Below are 20,757 nucleotides of genomic sequence, written 5' to 3'. Positions count from 1 at the left end.
TAAATAATTCATTTAGCAGTGTAAATAATTCATTTAGCTAAGTTTTAGTTCTCTAAACTAGACGGCTATGCAGTTTCAGTTTACTCGGTCCAGTGATCCTGTTTTTGGATTTCTGCGGCTGTTCTCTAAACTGAATTTGGTTCAGTTAAAAACTGCACTACCTGACTGTTTAGGGCAGCGAGCTTCTAACTGAAAAACGAGTTTGCGCCTGTACTGAACTGCCTGATTGCTTTCAATTCAGTACCAATTTTTCTTACCACTCGTAATCATGTGCATGGAAGGTTTTCAAGTGAGCACTTGTTAGTTTGTTTAGTACTTATGTAGTATGGGAAATATGCATAGGTATGTCCATGTGATTTTTAAGCATGCTTACTGCCTACCTGATACAGAGTTCTATAACTGATGTTCTTTATTTGACAGTCTATAGTCTCTTATAGTTGAAAACTTGAATAGTTACATTATGTGTGCTGCTATGTCTCTTATAGTTTCAGAAAAACATTAATTTATCTGTCCTGTTCTATTAATCCTAAAGATGAAACTCATGCATATGTTTCTTAACCTGACTGGCTTGAGTATTGTTCCGAATGAATTATACTACAGATTCCCTTCACTGTTTTTCTTCTAGTTATCTCATAGGATTACTCATGACCTACATCAATGAGTGTAGGTGTGATCTTTGTACATTGTGAGGTTTAAAACTAATATCTCCTCTAGGAAACAAATATTTCACAAGGCATGCTCTGCTTTGAGTTGGTTCGAATTTGAATGGTTCGCCGTGTGTAGGTGTGATCTGAATTCTGAATGGGTCTTTTGGCAGGTACATGAAGGCCGGGAGCGCCAAGGCGCACCTCACGCATATTTTGACTGATTCATTGTTGGTGAACTTGCTGGTATGCATGTAGATCATGGTGTACCAGCTTTGCAAGGGCACCATGACCTTGATCCCAGCAAGCGGAAGTGTTCTCTTCTCTTTATCAACCAAAGGCACTTTCTTCTCTCATGGATGGATGGGACTCCATCAATTTAGTATCAGTTTAGGTGTTAGTATGCTGTTGATGCTTGTGTTGATGCCATGCTTTTTGTCTTATCATGTGCTGATATTAACTGGCAGCATTATCTCCCATGATTGCTTGCTTGCTTGCTTACTCTATAACCTGTACTGCTAAAACATGTTATCCTACTCCATGATGCTATATCATTTGCAAATACTCCTGGACATCAGCTCCCATCATGTTGCATTAGCTATAATTTGTACTGCTAAAAGAGGAGTGTAAACTGGAGTAATTTTTTCAGCCATTATCTTTGTTTTCTTTTGGGCGGATGCTCTCCACTGGAGTAGAGCTGGGTACTGCATCTCTTTTTGCATTCCTTTTTCAGTCAGTGCTTGAACATTTTTTTAAAGATGAATTGGAAAACTTCTGGACAGAAGTACATGGAGTATAGTTGTAACTTCTTGCAGTATAGCTGTAGCAGTCCATTAGGAGTAGTTTTGCATCAGTAGCATTAGGAGTAACTTCTTGCAGAAAATCTTTGACACATATTGTCATGCATAAGTAGCATGTTTGCTTGTTTTGGAGCAGCGATTAAACTACTCCATGTCAAATAAACCTTGCTAGGTGAATCTTTTCCATTAATTAAATTTGTACTGCTTGGAGTAGCCTGCTTGGAGTACTTCTTTTCATGGAGCTGCTTGCAGTAATTTCTGATTTGCAGTCAGATTAGCTTGGAGCAGTAGCATTGCTTGCTCTGCTATTCTCTTCTCTTCTTTTAATTAAAATTAACTAAACCTTTTCCTTTAATAAAATTAGCTAAAACTTTCCCAGTTAATTAAAAATAACTAAAACTATTCCTTTAATGCTTGCATAAACTGTTTTAAAGATGAATTGGAGTACTCCTTTAATGAAGGTTTTGTGTAGTCTATTGCTTGCATCAGTACTTTTAAAAATAAATGAATTATTTCATTTAAGTGTACTCTGGACAGCAGTAGTATAGCACTTGCTGCTGCTGTTAAGCTTGCATCAGTACTGGTTGCAGTAGTATAGGACTTGGTTACTGCTGTTAAGTTTTTCTTTCTCTTCTCTCTTCTCTTCTCTTTGTCTGCTGGAGTAAACTTTTCCAGTATACTCCTAGGAGTAAACTTTCTGTGTTGGAGTAGGAATTGCTCTCAGGAGTAGCAGTAGTGATTTGTTTAACAGCAGCAACGACAGCAGTGCATATCAATTTATCATGATGACAACAGTAGTGCACACCAATTTGGAACTGATTTGTTGCTTCTCCCCTGCATATCAATTTATCATGATGACAACAGTAGTGCACACCAGTAAGTTAGTCTGATGCTAGACTAGACGCCTCTTTATGCAAGTTTATTGTCATGTATATTTATATGTATAAAGTCGAATCAAGTAGTAACATGTGAAAAACACTTGCACTGGTGTATGTAAGGAGTCAAGTACATGTTTGTTACAGCAGGGCAGAGTAGATGTTTGTGTTACCATCCAGTCCACTGACAACATGTTTCTGTTATTGTGGTGCTTGCTTAACTCACTGCCATCTACATTCTGTTCTTTTTTTATCATCTGTCGAGAAACTATTGTGATGATTTGATGCCCATCTGGTGACTATTTATGTCTTTAGTGTCAATCAATGTTGCATAATCTGATTTGGACACCTAGGTTCTTGCATGGTTCTTAGATTAATTGTTCTGTTTTGTTGTTAGCAAATATTGCTTATATTAAGACTATAAACATGTGACTATTCCTCTCATTTACAGGAGTTCTGGGCTGAAGACATTCGAAGAAGCCCGAAGCCCTAGTCAACAACTTGCTTTATATATTACTGAATTTGTAATGCTAATATTCTTAAGAAATTTGATGTACTGCTGAACATGCTGGGAATTTGATGTATATTTGTTGCTGCAAAGCATTGATACAATATGTCATTTGCAGGGAGCTCGCTCTGCATCCGAGTCTCAGTCATCCCGCACAGCAAGGAGCCAGACCAAGGGAGCAAGCAGCGCTGCTGGTTACATAAACTTGCTTGCAAGCTTATTTTCTGACTTGTATATTCTGAAATTGAAAAGGCTTAGTGAACTTATGTTAAGTTTCAGTAATATTCAGTGGAGTATTTACTGTAAATTTTGCACATCACAGTAATTTAACTTGCTGTTAACTGCTGTAGCATTAGGAGTAGTTTTACTACAGTACTGCTTGAACAGGGTGAATGGAGGGTGAGGAAGTTTTAGTGCAAAGTAGGATTGCACATGGAGTAGTTAGCAGTAGTAGATGTTGATGATCATAGTCAGGAGCAGTTTTGCCTTTGGTGATCATCCAAAAATGTGATGTACTATTGTACTTTGATTGAAAATGGAATGGTGTGATCCTGCACAACATACTTTGAGTGAATGTTGAGTACTGTATGCACTTGTAGTAGATGTTGAGTACTGTATGCACTTGTGTAGTAGATATTTTATTGACTAGATATATACGTGTAGACGATTGATTACTGGTTTTAGCCCCAAGCCATCTTGTCTTGCTGTTTTTGGTGAGCTGGTGGCTTGGGGCTAAAACCACTGTTTATGGTCGTCGGTGATGGTCATATATTAGCTATGAGATGTGAGGGAAGTACTGTAACCTCAAATGTGTGTCATCATGTTACTGTTGTAACCTCATACCCATCTCACTTTGGCTAATCTACAGACCGTGTCTTGTTCTTGTACACTATCTTGTCTCTAAAAAATGCATCTTTTTTCTCAGAAATTTTACACTATATTGATTCTCGGACCAATGATAAGATGATGAAATTTCTTACTGCCCTTCAAGGTCAACTGTGCTGCCATCTATATTGCTAGAAAATCTTAGTTTATGCATATAAATAGGTGTTGTTACCTGTTTGCATCTGAGATTGCATAATATTGGAGGAACATGCTTAATTGGCTTGTGTATTTTGCACTAATGGACCGGTGTCTTATTCTGTAGTATTCAAAGGCTGTAGGGAAGATCAAAGATGCCATCTCAGCCCTGGCAGTGGCAACAGTGGACGATGATAACGATGAAGTCACGGCGTGAAGCCCTCCTGAAGTGCCTCGAGACTGCTGCTCGGCGCTACAGGATACCGTGGTGAGTCCTCTGACAGACCTGTGCACGCCCCATGTATATGCATGCCACATATTTTGTCTATTGTTCTAAAATTCAGTTCAATGTGGCTTGGTTTTGTCAGAAATTTAGTTTGCTGTGGCTTGGTTTTGTCAGGACGCAGATGACCATCGACATCCTGGGGCGGCATGCATACGACAGCATGGGGCGGTTCACGCCCGGCAGCGGGAGGCGGTGGAGAAGCTGTGGAACTCAATCAAGGAGCAGCGGATCCGGCGCAAGCACGGCAAGTCGACGAGCGGGAAGCTGGAAACGCCTTTGAGCGGCTCCAGGAGAAGTCTATGCAAAAACGGTGAGGATGACAAGGTGAAGATGAAGTGCTGCTATGGTCATGGTAAGAGATCCTCCTCCATGCCTCATGGGATGCAATATCATGTTTGCCCTTGTGGTCTAGGCCAATGGTCGCTGCAGCATTTTTCTTCTAGTGTGGTCTAGGCCAATGGCAGCATGCATACATTATATTTACTGGAAATGCATGCATTTCTTTACACGCATGACAAACAAAAGTCATTGTTGCTGCTAGGATAGGACATAGCTGGCTACCTAGTGTATGTTTTATTAATGATCAACTCGCCTTTGGGTTGGCTGCTAGTACACCTATGTATAGCTACCTAGGTAGGAGTAGCTATGTGGATTATTAAAATATTATAATCTCTTGATCATCAATGAAAAGCATCGAGATGCAGCTTATACTGGCATGCGCGCGTATGCATGCAGCATGCTGTGTATGTGCACACTTGTGTACATCGGTAGCAACAATATGCAGTGATGGTGCCAACCATATGGATGAAGCTTATAAACCAAGCACGCATGCACATTAGTGATGGTTTTGGTAGTAAAAATATACCAGCACTTATATAGTATACACTGGGTGCCAACATTTGTGATTCGTGTCAATATGGTCTGACCAACTGTGCTTAACGGTGTTGTGTCCTCTTGCAGCTCACTTGACATCACCAGCTTAATATATTGATGGTGCCAATATACCACCACCTTAATTCCTACAAGAACTTGAGCTGCTGCGCAAGAAGTCTCAAGAACAGGAAGAGAAGTTAGCCCACTTGATGGCTCTCTTTGGAGCTAAGGTAGTTTGATGGCTGTGCTATGAACCTCTTTGTCTTTGAGCTAAGGTAGTTGTTGCATTTTGAACCTGTGAACCTGGGAGCTGAGCTGAGAGCTGTTGCATTTTGTTGCATTTTGCTGTTTAAACTAGAGCACATGGATCCTGTGAAGTTATGTGATCACTTGTGAACCTGGGCCTTTCTGTGAAGTTATGTGATCTTGTGAACCTGGATCACTTGTGGATCATTTTGTTTATTTTCTGTGAAGTTATGTGGATCACTTGTGCACATGGGCTTGTGGATCACTTGTGCACCTGGGCCTTTCTGTTTATAGTTATGCAAAATGAGAACCTGGGATCTAAAAAGGCCAAGGCCCAAACAAGAATTAGACCAAAAAGGCTTGGGCCTATAAAAAGAAATGACTGTAAGAAAAAAAATATAAAAGGCTGCATAACATAAAATAAAAAGGCCAAGGCCCAAATTCGAACTAGACTAAAAAGGATGTGGCCCAAAACAATAGTGGAATATAAAAAAATCATCAGAAAAAGGCTCCATTCCCAGAAAATAAAAGGCCAAATTATTGGGCCAGGTCCATGCAGATAAGCAAAATAAAGAGAAAAAAAATTAAATGGGCTGAATTATTGGGCTTGGCCCATCAAGACGGCTGAAATGGACCGGGCTGATTCTATTTTACGACCTTTTCATTTGGTCGTAAGTCTGCCACGTCAGCTTGCCACGGTGGATCTGACATGGTGTGGTCGAATTGCTAGTGACCAAAACAGTTGGTCGTTAAATCTACGACCTTTTTTTGGTCATAAACGTTTGCGACCATTCCATAAGAAAGGTTGCTATAGTCAGTTTACGACGCCCAGCTTTTGACCTTATGTTTTTGGTCACAAAAAGGTCATAAATGGAAATTTGTGACCATTCAGTGACCAATAGTGGTGGTCATAAGTTGACATATTTCTTGTAGTGACAGCCAAAGCTCCCCAACAGTAGTACCATCTTTAAAGACGAGACGAGACATCCTTCCTTCTGGCGACGGCACAGTGGAACTCTCAACGAAAGCACCAATGTCGGTGTCAAAACCGGCGGATCTCTGGTAGGGGGTCCCGAACTGTGCATCTAGGCGGATGGTAACAGGAGACAAGGGACACGATGTTTTTACCCAGGTTCGGGCCCTCTCGATGGAGGTAAAACCCTACTCCTGCTTGATTAATATTGATGATATGGGTAGTACAAGAGTAGATCTACCACGAGATCAGAGAGGCTAAACCCTAGAAGCTAGCCTATGGTATGATTGTTGTTATTGTGTCCTACGGACTAAACCCTCCGGTTTATATAGACACCGGAGGGGGCTAGGGTTACACAGAGTCGGTTACAAGGAAGGAGATCTACATATCCGTATTGCCAAGCTTGCCTTCCACGCCAAGGAGAGTCCCATCCGGACATGGGACGAGGTCTTCAATCGTGTATCTTCATAGTCCAACAGTCCGGCCAAAGGTTATAGTCCGGCTGTCCGGATACCCCCTAATCCAGGACTCCCTCACTCGTCGTAAGGGGTTACGCTGATGCTAGTTTCCAAACCGACAGAGATGATTGTCGATCACAGTCCGGATTCGTGTACGTCATGAACGGAGGAGCAGTGAGCTGGATGAGTTCCAAGCAAGATATGAGTGCCGATTCTACTACAGAAGCCGAATACATTCCGGCTTGTGAAGCTGCAAAGGAAGGTGTTTGGATCCGGAACTTTCTGGATGATCTTGGTATTTTCCCAGCCTCGGTAAAACCGTTGGACCTTTATTGTGATAATTCTGGTGCCATCGCACAAGCCAAGGAGCCGAGGAATCATCACAAGGTCAGACACATAGATCGGAAATATCACCTGATATGAACGATCGTAAAGAGTGGTGATGTAGAGTTATGCAAAATTCACACGGATGCAAATGTTGCGGATTCGTTGACTAAGCTGCTTCCACAACCCAAGCATGAGGGGCACGTTAGAGCTATGGGCATTCGATGTCTATTTGATTGACTCTAGTGCAAGTGGGAGACTGTTGGAGATATGCCCTAGAGGCAATCATGTATGATGATATTTCCTATGTGTTTATGAATAAAGATAGTCCTTGGACATTATCAATGGTGTGTATCAGCAAGTACGTGACTTGTTTGTGGACTATGCATTGTATGATGACTGTCCTAAAAGGTCCCTAGTCAAAAGGGTTGTGTGGACGCGCAGCCAACTAGACTAGCATATGACACGGTCAATGGCTTGGTCTCACTAGCCATGGAGCATTGGATGCTAACCGGATAATATGGACTTGGAAGGATCTGGTCGGATTCGACGTAGTCGGATCCGAGTCGAGATAAGGTCCAAGTCGGACAGACCCAACTATGAGACACAGCGATATGTCATCTGTGAGTCTCTAGTACAACATATGTTCTATGTCCTAAGACCTGAGCTGACGCATTTACTCGGCACGTACTCCGATTTTTGGGGAGCGCACTCACGCGACTGCTGGCAGCGACGACTTCGCCAATGACGACTTCTTCTCCGACCTCGGCATCCTTATCCTCAACGACATGGCCGACAACCTCAACGCCGGCGGTGCTGCTCATGCTGCACCGTATGTGATGCTATCCTTCTTGTTTGAGATCGTGGTAGAATTCATATTTCTAGTATGTGCCCTAGATGTGATATGTTCATCTACTATGCTAGTTCGCATGATTAGTTTAATCTCTGCTAGTGCTATCATGATTTATTTTCTGTTTATTCGGATTAAATCTCGTAGTAATTTGCTCATATTCCCAACACTACATGCTTCTTTTCTCCTGATGATTAATATATGTTGATGACCTTTGGTCGAGTAGGATATTGACCTCCTTCACTGTCACTCTCAAATAATACTCCTGTTTTTGTATATGTGTTAAGACGAGATTTGTTCAACAGAAATCCTATTTTTATTTCAGGCAGTTGTTCCAAAATCACACTTTTCACTTTCAGTAACAATACCATGTAGTGATTTATAAAATTCAAGTTTGTGTCGAGCGTTGGGTAGACCAATGAGTACAACTCCTCCTACTTCCGGGTGTTATGATCGCATGTATTTGCATCATGAACGCATAATACCCGCACCGTTTCAAATTGTTTGAAGTTTTAGGTTTGTCCTGAGTCAAATGTTTTTTCCTAATAATAAAGCAGCTATCGCTTCTGGTCATATGTCATCGTAATTGCCCTCAAAGTTGTCATAAATTACCCACTATGCCACCCATAAGTGAATAAAAAACAATTCATTTTTTCTTGAAATCATCCCGGTGCATGTACTGCACTATCCCACCTAGTGGTCGTCGAAACTGAACAGAGAGCAGGCATACGCTGCTGTATGCTTCTTTCTTCCTGATGAATAATGATATGTTGATGACCTTTGGTCGAGTAGGATATTGACCTCCTTCACTGCCACTCTCAAATAACACTCCTGTTTTTGTATATGCGTTGAGACGAGATCATGATAGTTGTTCAACAGAATCCTATTTTTATCTCAGACAATTGTTCCAAAATCACTTTTTTTCACTTTCAGTAACAATACCATGTGGTGATTTATATTCTTCTAGTTTGTGTCGAGCGTTGGGTAGACAAATGAGTACAACTCCTCCTACTCCGTTTTTCCGGGTGTTATGATCACACGTATTTGCATCTAAACACATAATACCTGCACCATTTTAAATTATTTGAAGTTTTAGGTTTTCCTTGAGTCAAACGTTTTTATGTTTCATAGATCCATGAATATTCATGATAAAGTCTACACTATATCAATTATATATGGTATAAAAACATATTTTGTAATGATTTCTTTTTTGCGGAGAAATATTTTATAATGATACTAGCACGCAACGACGCGGCAAGGGTGAAAATACCACATTCATGGCTGGTTGAAAGGTTACAGGTGCAGCCGTGAGACCAAATGGTATATTGCCTTGAATTCAAAGTTTCTGTGGTGAGTGCGGAATGCTGTCTTTGGACTTTGGTTCATCTCCTGGAGCAATTTGTATCTCATGGTACCCAGGGCGCAAATCTAACTTGGTATAGAATGTTGGGCCGTCCAATTCGTCCAGGAGTTTGTCAACAATCGACATGGGAAATTTGTCTTTCACTGTCACTGCCATCAGTTGCCTATTGTCGACGCAAATCGCCAGGTGTTATCTTTCTTGCGCACCAACAACACAGGCAAAGTGCGAACCAACATGTGATTGGATGGTTAAGAGGACAGTGATATCCCTAGCCCATCAGGGTTATCCTAGACTTGACATGGGTGCTCGCATTTTTTGTATTTCTTTCAGGCCTTCCGACGATGTGCATTCAGTGAAAAAAGATGTTCCATCTACTATGAAGGCATCTATGGCGACTTCGTCAATCCCAAGATGGTTTGACGGCTCAGTCTCTCATACGTGCTCACAGAGGTAGGGTGTGCATGCGTGCGTTCATTGTGGTGAGTGTTTGGGAGACAAAAAATGAGGTTTTCTGCACGGACAGCCAAACTTGCAAGTTTAACATTTGACACATCCGAAGTGTTTGATTATAATTGCATATATTTGCACTTCATATTAAATTGCTACATTGATCTATATATGCGTGTCAAACTAAGGAGGCCGGACCTTGGACAGACATTTGATGCACAAGGTTGGATGGCTAGCTCTATTAGCGTTGTCTGCGGGCACATCCGAATGTGTTGGCAAATATTTAGGATGTCTGTTTTGAGGAACAGGCGTCGAAGATACATGAATGGTTGTAGATCCTGTTATCGAGAGACCAATTGTGCCGTACCGCTTCCCTAAAGAAAATGTACCGTACCACTAGCTACCCATTGCATGCTCCGAGATATATGCGTGCCACGCTTCCTGTGCATTGGGTTGGCGTGAGGTGTGTGGTTTGTTGGTTGGGAGTGTGATGAGAGGCTTCCGGGGGCCCGAAAAGGCTCCGCGACATGATGTCACAATATTGGTGGGGTGATGGCAAACACACCGGAAAAAGATGCATTGTATATCATGGTGAAAATGTACATTCCAAAAATGAGTAGTGGTATGGGGTTCAGAGATATGCTCCCTCCGTTTCTTTTTACTCTGCATATAAGGTTTGATCAAAGTCAAGCTTGGTAAAGTTTGACTAACTTTATATTAAAAAATATAAACATTGACAATATGAAATCAATATTTTCAGATGCACAACAAAATGTATTTTCATACTGTATAGTTTTAGTATTGTAGATGTTCATATTTTTTCATATAAATTTGGTCAAACTTTATGTAGTTTGACTTTGATCAAATCTTATATGTGAAGTAAAAAGAAATGGGGGGAGTACATTGCCTCAACCTTGCTCTGCTTGCTGAACGGGCGTGGTGATTAATCGAGAACGTAGATTCTCTTTGTGCTATAGTGCTACGAGAAAGATAGTACCCTTCTGGAGACCCTTTGAATGCAGAGGCGAAAAAGGTAGCTCCTATACACGGCAGAGCATATGTGAAGGGATCAAAACTGTCAAAAAAGGTCATATGTTGGCGTGTCTATGATAGTAACAGTATAGGCATGTGGAAGGATGAGTGGATCCCTCATGGTCCTTCGAGAAGAACTATAATTGATCCTCGAAGGTGAATGAACATTGTTGCATCATGAACAGTTGGGTGTTTGCCTTAGCATGTGTTAAACGCCGTTGTGCACCAACGTTCAAATGTTCTGATGCTTTGATTTCCCTGACAAAAGGCGTAAATGTAATTTCCACAGTATACACATTTCATTTTGGCAAACAATGAATTCATACTTTTTTGGGAACACTATAAATGCATACATTATTATTATCTATATATAGGTGTGCATATATAGAGTATTATGCATATCCTGGTGACCACATAAAGGCCTTCCTTGATTACTTGCAATTTTATTCAAACAAATAATTATTTGTTACTCCTTGTGTGGAAAACTACTAATTTAGTACTCTAACTACAAGTACGGATATGCAGTCGATAAAAATACATGATTGCCACCCTTAATTACATTACACCTTTCTTTTTGAGAAGTACTCCATCTGTAAAAATATAAGAGCGTTTAGTCTTATATTTCTTTACGGAGGGAGTACTTATTACATTCCATCTAAAGCCTCGAACTAAATTGTTTCCAAAAATAGCATGCCCGTTCTTTGCATTATAAACAACCATGCGAAGGCAGGTAGCTCGTCCGGCAACCACTAGCTGAATAATACACATCCCAGCAGTCTGTAACCTTCGCTAGGTCTCTCAGCACTCCCCAAACAAGCTCGCGAAGTCAGGATGAGGCCATTCTACACGATGCTACTAGCCCTCGCCATTGTGGTGCTCTGTTCAGGTATGCATATCCACTCACCGACTCACGTTGGCATATCTATGTGCGTTATTAGTTTCAACTTTTCAAGTAACACAAACTGGAGTAATATATATGCCTCGCGCTAACTTCTCTGTGTGCGCTGTTCGATCCGTAGATGTGGTGACAAAGGTGGTGACGGCTAACGGCGGTGGCGCCACTGCGACGGTGACCCCCATGGACTGCAAGGTGCTCCCAACCATCCCCGGCATATGCAATCCTGACAAGTGCATGGAGTACTGCCAGCACCGCATCAGCGGCACCTCGGTGGGCGAGTGCGTTTCCGACGGATGCCAGTGCACGTACTGTGGTATCCCACCTAGTGGTCGTCGGAACTGAACGGAGAGCAGGCAAACGCTGCTGCATGCTTCTTTTTCCTGATGAATAATGATAATATGTTGATGACATTTGGTCGAGTAGGATATTGACCTCCTTAATTGTCACTCTCAAATAATGCTCGTGTTTTTATATATTTTATATCGCAAAAAGAAATACAAGCAATGGCAGGATTCATGTGATAAAGAAAGAGCCAACCTGAATTGATGTTATTAAATACCTCTATCGCACTTTTCTCCTTTCTTCCTTTCTTTTTCTTTTTTCTTTTTTCCTATTTCCTTTTCTTTTCTCGTTTTTTCAAACAGTTTTTTTTCGGGTTTTATTTTTCTTTTTTTTCCTTTTTCTTTTGAAATGTGCAAACTTTTTCAATTTCGCTTTTTCTAAAAATCAATAAACTTATTTTAATTTTGTGAATATTTTCTCAAAATTGGTTAATTTTTTAAAATTTGTGATCTTCTTATCAATATTGATGAACTTTTTTTCTAAATCGATGAGCCTTTTTAAAAATGTATGAATTTTTTCAAAGTTGATGAACTTTGCTTTTCAAAATCAATGGACTATTTCAAAATCGATAAACTTTTTCCAAATCCTTGGACATTTTTTCCAAAATCCGTGAATTTTTTTCTATTCATGGTATTTTTCAATTTGTGAACATTTTACAAATCCACAAACTTTTTTTCAAATCCATGAACTTTTCCGAAAAGATGAACCACTTGTCGAAAGTCAACGGTTAATGGTCAACTTGTTGAACCACGAAGAACCAATTGGGCGTATGCTCCTCACGAGCGACGGCTGATCGCTCGTGTAGTTCGGCCGGCCCCATGAAAGGTGACGTGCGAGCGCTGCGTCCACTAACTGGCGCAACAAGCGCTGACTAGGAGCTCCCGTTGTATAGGAAGTAGCGTCATACAAACCGGCGCACACACCTCTCCGTCCTCGGCTTGGCCCATTTGTTTATTTTTCTTTTTTTTAACCTTCAAAATATAGGTGCATGAAGTAGAATTCCAACTATTGAACTCTTGGATTACTCCCGCCCGCTATAACTTCGAACTGTGAACTCTTTCTTAAATTTGTGAATCTTTTCAATTTGTAGATTGATTAAGGTGGTGCTTAATGTTCTCGTTTTCCAAACTTTTTTCACAAATTTAAGGAATGTTTGCATTTCAAAAATATTGATAATTGTTTTCAAAAGTATGTGGTTTGCCTGTCCATTAGGTGGACGTTCCCTAGATTTGTAGATTGATCAAGGTGGAGCTTCTGACCTTAACGGCAATTTCTCCCTCAGACCGTATTTCTTGAAGGGTCGCGGTGGATCTATTCCACCTAGGCACCAGGATGCTTCGGGAAGATTTTTGTACCCGCCTACTTGCCTATCTCGGCCTCGAGGAGGGCAGTCGGGCTTCTCGGCCCACTCGCACTTAGATAGCACGTTGTCCTTGGCCTTCTCGTCTAGCTCTGGAAGCGGGATCCTTCAAGGGTAGAACTGATTAACCCTGGCCTTCCCAAGATTGTGATCAAGTTCCTTCTCAGCCCTGAGGGACTCGACCTACCCTTCATTAAGTTCATTATGTTCGGATTTAAGCCACTGGGACTTTTGCTTGATGCTTTTGTACGTGCTGGCCAATCTTCCGTGGAATATTTTGAGCAGAGGTACCTCAAGGGGTTCCTCGAAGAGATCGTATTCATCGGGCCCGAGGCTTCTATCTTCCTCGGAGTCTGGCATGTAGTTGCTATCCTCAGGGTCATCTTCGTCTCGTTGATCATATCGTTGTTGTTGTTGTCATTGTCGGCGTTCTGGTTGTTGGCGTTGTCCTGAGCGGCACTATTGCCGGGAGTATCTTCAATTGGTTAGATAAGGTCATGGAAAAAAATGGGTCCATTCAAGGATGTCGAGAAACAACGTGCTCTTAGACTGGGCCTCCTAGCCTACCCGAACACTCTCTGCTCAACATGGTCTATGTTTGTACATACTTGAAGTGACCACAAATTTTGCAAGCAGGTCGGTCTGCCCATCATAAGGATACAAGCTAGGTTTGATTGATTTTCGACACCATATGCAAGTTGCGACACGTCAACCCATTTATCATTCTTTTTTGACTGAGAAAACTCCACCCGATGCAAAATTTGTAGAAAACAAAAACAACTTGACATGACGCCTTGAATTGGTCATACTAGGTCATGATAAAAAATGGAACCATTTTAAGATTGGCGAGAAACAAGGTGCTCTTAGACGGAGCCTCGTGGCCTGCTCGGACACTCTCCGTTGAACATGGCCTACCTTTGGCTCTTTTTAAATGACCCCATCTTTTGCAAGGAGGTCGGCATGCCCATGGTAGGCATCCATGCTAGGGTTGAATAATTTCCAACATCGTATGCAAGTTGTGACACGCGCGGCCATTTATCGGCCTTTCTTGACAGAGAGAACTCCACAAAATGTAAAATTTATCAAAAACCAAAACAACTTGGCATGGTGCCTTAAATTGGTTATACAAGGCCATGGCAAAACTTAGGGCTTAAAGAAAGTGGAAGAAAACATGCTCTCACACTGAGTCTTATGGCCTTGTGGCCTACCCGAATGCCCTCCGTTGAACATGCTCTACTTTTGCACATTTTTTAAATGACCCCAACTTTGCAAGTAGGTGGGCATGACCATGATAGGAATCCATGTCAGGTTTGAATATTTTTCGACAAAGTATGCATCCGGCCATTTATCGATCTTTTCTTACCGAGGAAAATACAGAAAACGCAAAATTTGTCTAAAACGACCAACTTGGCATGGTGGCTTCAATTGGTCATATAAGGTCATGTAAAAAAATAGTGTCCATTTCAAGAATGTCGAGAAACAACATGCTGTCACACAAAGCCTACTGGCCTATCCAAACACCCTTTGTTCAACATAGTCTATTTTTGGACATTCTTAAATGGACCCCCAACTTTTGCAAGCAGGTGGGCATGCCCATGGTAGGTATGCATACCAGATTTGAACGATTTCCGACACCGTATGCAAGTTGCGACATGTCTAGCCATTTATCACCTTTTTACCGGGAAAACTCCAGAAAAAGCGAAATTTGTAGAAAACCAAAATAACTTGGCATGGTTCCTTGAATTGGTCATACAAGCAAATAAAAAAATGATGATCATTTGAGAGATGTTGAGAAACAACATGCTCTCCAATAGAGTCTTTTTGCCTACCCTGACACCCTACGTTGAACATGGTGTTAATTCTACACAGATACAAAAAATGTTTGCGGAAATTCAAAAAAAACGTTTAGTTTTTCGTTTGGAATTTCATATTTGTTAGTGTCTTTAAAAAAATGTTCATGTTCATAATTTCAGTCACTCACTCTTTAAAAAAGAGTTTCGCATTTTGACATTCCGAGCAATTTTGGAAGACACAAACGTTTTATTGAAATTTTTGCACAATTTTAAATTGCGAACAATTGTATTTTATGAACAAAATTTGAAACAATGATCATTTTTTGAAACTTTGAACATTTTTTTATAAGTGCGAGCATATTGTTGAAAATAACAAAAAAGGGAAAACGAAAACATGTAAAAGGAACAAAAACAAATAGTAAACCGGTCGCTGAGTGATATATTTTCATTTCTATTTTTAAAGTTTATTTTTAATTTTTAACAGATGTTCAGAAATTTCAAAAATGTTCCCGTTCGAAGAAACATTTACTATTGTCAAAAGAAAATCACATGCGAAATTTAAACAAAGATTTAATCTTTTGTAACTTATATGTTCATATAAAGTGTGCTGCAATTAGAGCAACTCCAATGGGGTGACCCATTTCGTCCGTGGTCGTCCGTTTGGGTCGGCGCGAACAAAAAAGGTGGCCCAACGCGCCGACCCAAACAGACGCGCGTCCGTTTTTTGTCCACGGGCGACCCATTCCGACCCATTTTTGAGCCTGATTTGCGTCGGCGCGGACACGCGACGGACGCGCGCGCTCGCCTACTCCTGTCCCCGGGCCCGCTGGTCTGTGGCACATTGGCCTCCCCTCTCATCCCCCCCCCCCCCGGCCAACAAGCAACCCTCCTCCGTCACCGACACCGTCGCCCATTTTTGTCGGCGACTCTTCCAGCTGTCGCCGCCTCCACATCCGCGCAGCACGCCGCCCCTGCCCCCAGTCGCCCGCCGCCGCCGTTTTGCCGCCAGGGAGCAAACTAGTTCCCGTCGCCACTTCCACTACCGCACAGCCACCCACAACCAAGAAGACGCCTCGCCGCCCCCGCCACATCCGACCGGCACGCTCGTCGGACGCCGTCACACTCGTCGGACGCCGGCAGGGAAGCTAGCTGGTCTGTGGGCGCCGCGTCTCCCCTCGCCGGCCGTCTCCTTCTTCGACGCCCGCAAGTTGTTCGACAGTTTGCCAAGGTACGAAAATGGACTCCGCCGACAAGTTCTTTTTCCACAATGTCCTTTGTGACTACGACGATCCACCTCAACAACCAGCGTCCGTTGTTCCGTGGCTCCATTCCGGGTCACCTTCCGGCGTTGAATCGCAACCGAGAGAGCAGACATTTCCTTCTCTGGAAGGACTACTTTGATACAACAAACCCGTTGTTCAAACATCACAAATTCCGCCGCCGGTTCCGTATGAGTAGGCATGTTTTCAACCGTATTAGAGATGGAGTGGTCGGCTATGATGACTACTTCGAGTGCAAAGAGGATGCCGTCGCCAACATTGGTTTCTCCTCTTATCAGAAATGCATTGCCACCATCCGAATGCTTGCATACGGAGTGCCCGGTGATCTCATTGACGAGTACGTCCGTATGAGCGAGTCTACATGCCTAGAGTCCCTGTATAAGTTCTGCAAGGCTGTGGTTGCTATGTTTGGCCCTGAGTACTTGAGAGAGCCAACAGCTGAAGATACAGCCCGTTTATTGACGATGAATGCCAGCAGGGGCTTCCCGAGGATGCTTGGCAGCATAGACTGCATGCACTGGGAGTGGAAGAACTGCCCTTCTATTTGGCAAGGGCAGTATAAGGGACATTTCAGGTCTTGCACTGTCATACTAGAGGCCGTGCCGTCTCAAGATCTCTGGATCTGGCACTCTTTCTTTGGCATGGCTGGATCACACAATGATATCAACGTGCTTCAGCGCTCGCCAGTGTTTGCTAGGCTTGCCGAAGGCAACAGCCCACCAGTGAACTTTACTGTCAACGGCCACAACCACGACAAAGGGTACTATTGCTTGAGTTTATCCCGCTACATCATGTCATCTTGCCTAATGCGTTACTCTGTTCTTATAAACTTAATATTTTAGATGCATACTGGATAGCAGTCGATGTGTGGAGTAATAGTAGTAGATGCAGAATCGTTTCGGTCTACTTGTCGCGGACGTGATGCCTATATACATGATCATGCCTAGATATTCTCATAATTATGCACTTTTCTATCAATTGCTCGATAGTAATTTGTTCACCCACCGTAATATTTATGCTATCTTGAGAGAAGCCACTAGTGGAATCTATGGCCCCCGGGTCTATCTTTTATCATATAAGTTTCCAATCTATTTTTCTTTGCAATATTCACTTTTCTATCTATATCATAAAAATACCAAAAATATTTATCTTATTATCTCTATCAGATCTCACACTCGTAAGTGACCGTGAAGGGATTGACAACCCTTTTATCGCGTTGGTTGCGAGGTTCTTATTTGTTTGTGTAGGTACGAGGGACTTGTGTGTAGTCTCTTACTGGATTAATACCTTGGTTCTCAAAAACCGAGGGAAAATACTTACGCTACTTTGCTGCATCACCCTTTCCTCTTCAAGGGAAAACCAACGCAGTGCTCAAGAGGCAGCACCGTGCCTCTTGGAAATGGAAAAAAACGTGTTTTCTGGGTTTTTCCCTTTCGCGAGAGTTAGGGTTTGGCTTCCGTGGGAGGCACGGTTGTGCTTTTCGCGAGAGTCACGGCTGTGCCTCCTCGGAAACAGAAAAATGAGTTTTCTCTTTCTTTTTTCCTTCTGCGAGTCACGGTTTTGCTTCCCAAGAGGCACGGTTGTGATTTTGTGAGAGGAACGGGCGTGCCTCTTTCGGAAAGGGAAAAAACTCATGCTCTCGGTTCGGTTTTTTCTGTCTAGTTTTTTTCGTGAAAAAAAAGTTCATCAAAACCTATCAACATGGGATTTAGTTTTGAAGATCTCGACACGAGGAATCCAACGGTGAAAGCAGTTCAAGATTTGGACGCACGGTTTGAGAGATAAAACGTTTTGAATAAACAGATCTACGAAAAAAGGGGAAATTCCCAAGTTGCGACAAGTGGTGCGCTGCATATGCGCCACTTGCCGCAACCAGGGGAGTTGGAGTGATCTTTGCAACAGATACTCCTCAACTGGTGATTTTGAAGAAAATGATTTGTGAAAGGTCACGTTTGTATATGCGTTAAGACAATAGTTGTTCAACAGAAACCCTATTTTTTTAAATCAGGCAGTTGTTCCAAAATCACATTTTTCACTTTCTTTTTTGAACATAGTACAAACGCAAAAGCTAATGCATGCGCGCATGCACTCACCCCTATGAACGCACACGCACATCCTATCCATATGAGCACCTTTGAGAGAAGGAGCCGGCATATCATCTGGAAATTTGCGAAGTCACCGTAGGCGCTTCGTCATCGACAGGAACACCTCCTCCTATTGAAAGTGCATCGACCGAAATCCTGAAATAAATCTAGAAATAATGCCAGCACCAAGACTTGAACCCTGGTGGGCTGGAGATACCACTGTTCCTCTAACCATCTAACCACATGTTGATTCGCACATTTTTCACTTTCAATAACAATACCATGTGGTGATTTGTAATCTTCAGGTTTTGTCGGGCGTTGGGTAGACCAATGGGTACAACTCCTCCTACTCCGTCTGTCTGGGTGTTATCATGGCACGTATTTGCATCATAAACACATAATACCCACACCGATTCAAATTATTTCAAGTTTTAGGTTTGTCTTGAGTCAAACGTCTTTATGTTTTATAGAACCATGAAAATTCATAATAATGTCTACATTATATCAACTAGCAAAGTGGCCCACTCTTCGCTCGGGCTAGTATTTATTATTGTTTGGTTGCAATAAGTTCATATTTACCAGTTCTTTGGGCTTGTCATGGAGTGGTGATGTTAAGGATATAAGTGTTACCCCTTTATTGTTTCAGGGAAATATCTGGAGGCTATGTTATTGCTCATCTATTTTAGTGGTATGTGCTTGAATCCACGGGTTTGCCTAATGCGGCTGCAGTGATGGGTACATGGTGTGTGCCTGGCTTGACAATCCCGTTGTGGCGTATTAAAGTTTCCTATTTTTAGTATTTAATATTTTCCTAATGCCTTTAGAATATTTATTTATATACTATTACCCTATGTACATCCCTTAATTTGGGACTCTTGATGCAACGTATAGTTCTCCGTGTGCAAACACATGTTTAGGCAGAAACAGGTCTAACTTTTAAATCTGCGGGTCTCACCTCCCCTTATTTATTTTTAGTCACCATACGATTGAACTAATATATTAATTAAGGTAGTTTTTTAGTGAATAACCATCCAGTTTATGTTTTTGTACCGCCCTGTATGCTGGCTGGTGTTGATGCCCACTCGATTGAGTTATGGCCAAGTTACAAAATGATGATAGTAAGTTATGAAGGTCAAATACAAAGGCGTAGTGTAAAGTTTTTGTATGATCCCTCCATTTTTTCTGGTGATGCGACTGGCATCGGCAGTGTTAGGCTCTCTTACACCTATTAATTTTCAACAAACTCCCAAAGACATATTATGATTTAATAACTGGATAAGAAAACATGTTTGATTCTATTCTACATATAAAATTTAAAAATGTCCAAATGCTCTCACTATTGGTTGCAGTATAAAAAAAAGCTTGAGGACTCAGATCACATAATCTAGAATTGTGAATGTTTGAAACCAATAAACTATTTCCACCAATGGTTACTTTGAGAGTTGTATAATAAGACCGACAGTGCTAGTGCAGATACCCATTGCGACGGCTGCTACATGAGGTCGAGAACATAGGGGAGTAGTAACATTTTTGTACGTGAGATGTAGTAGTTTTTTTTTTGTTTTGTTTTTTTTTTGTTTTGAGGACTGCGATCTAGAAATGAGATGTGGTAGTTTTATCCTTTTTTAGGACGTGAGATCTAGCAGTTTATTCTTTTAGTTGTTTTATAGAAGGACTTGGAGATACATATAAGGTAGATCCACCAGGTTTACATGTAGTAAGGTAAGAACTTCTATTTTCTGTTTTATTTAATTTATTTATAGGGACATGTTGAGATACACAAGGTGTGTGCGTAGGTTTCCTTTTTTTGAACAACAGGTACTCCCTCCGTTCCTAAATATTTGTCTTTCTATGGGTTTCAACAAATGACTACATATGGAGCAAAATGAGTGAATCTATACCCTAAAATATATCTATATACATTCGTTTGTGATAATCATTTGAAATCTCTAAAAAGACAAATATTTAAAAACGGAGGGAGTACATGCTAAGGTTTATTTAAAGGGACATGTAGAAAGATATAGTGTGTGTGTGTAAGTTTCTTTTTAAACAATACGTACAGGCTAAGGATAGCTTTTTGTTTTTTTAGATGGAGTGCACTTAAATCTAATCCATTAATTACATATTTTAAGTCATGGGTCCACCAAATCAACGGTATGTTTCTTATTATTGTGGTAATTTCTAGCTTATTTTTCTTTTCTTTTTTGATTAACCCGTCAAGCACTTTTTATATATAATAGATAGATTATATATGATATAAAAATATATTTTATGATGATTATTTTTTTAAGGGGAAATATT

General features: G+C 41.4%; 1 long non-coding RNA gene across 1 annotated transcript; it reads left to right on the top strand.

Moving 5' to 3' along the window:
* Positions 1-11,444: 11,444 nt before the first annotated feature.
* Positions 11,445-12,179, top strand: LOC147957711 (uncharacterized). The gene is made up of 2 exons (XR_015609675.1): positions 11,445-11,585; positions 11,719-12,179. It is a non-coding gene; the product is annotated as an uncharacterized LOC147957711 (long non-coding RNA).
* Positions 12,180-20,757: the final 8,578 nt, after the last annotated feature.

This window comes from Triticum urartu, chromosome 7A (genome assembly GCF_056163025.1).
Source record: "Triticum urartu cultivar PI428250 chromosome 7A, HENAU_Tu73, whole genome shotgun sequence".
NCBI lineage: Eukaryota > Viridiplantae > Streptophyta > Magnoliopsida > Poales > Poaceae > Triticum > Triticum urartu.
Note: the sequence above shows the minus strand (reverse complement) of the source record. Positions and strands in the feature narration are given on the sequence as shown.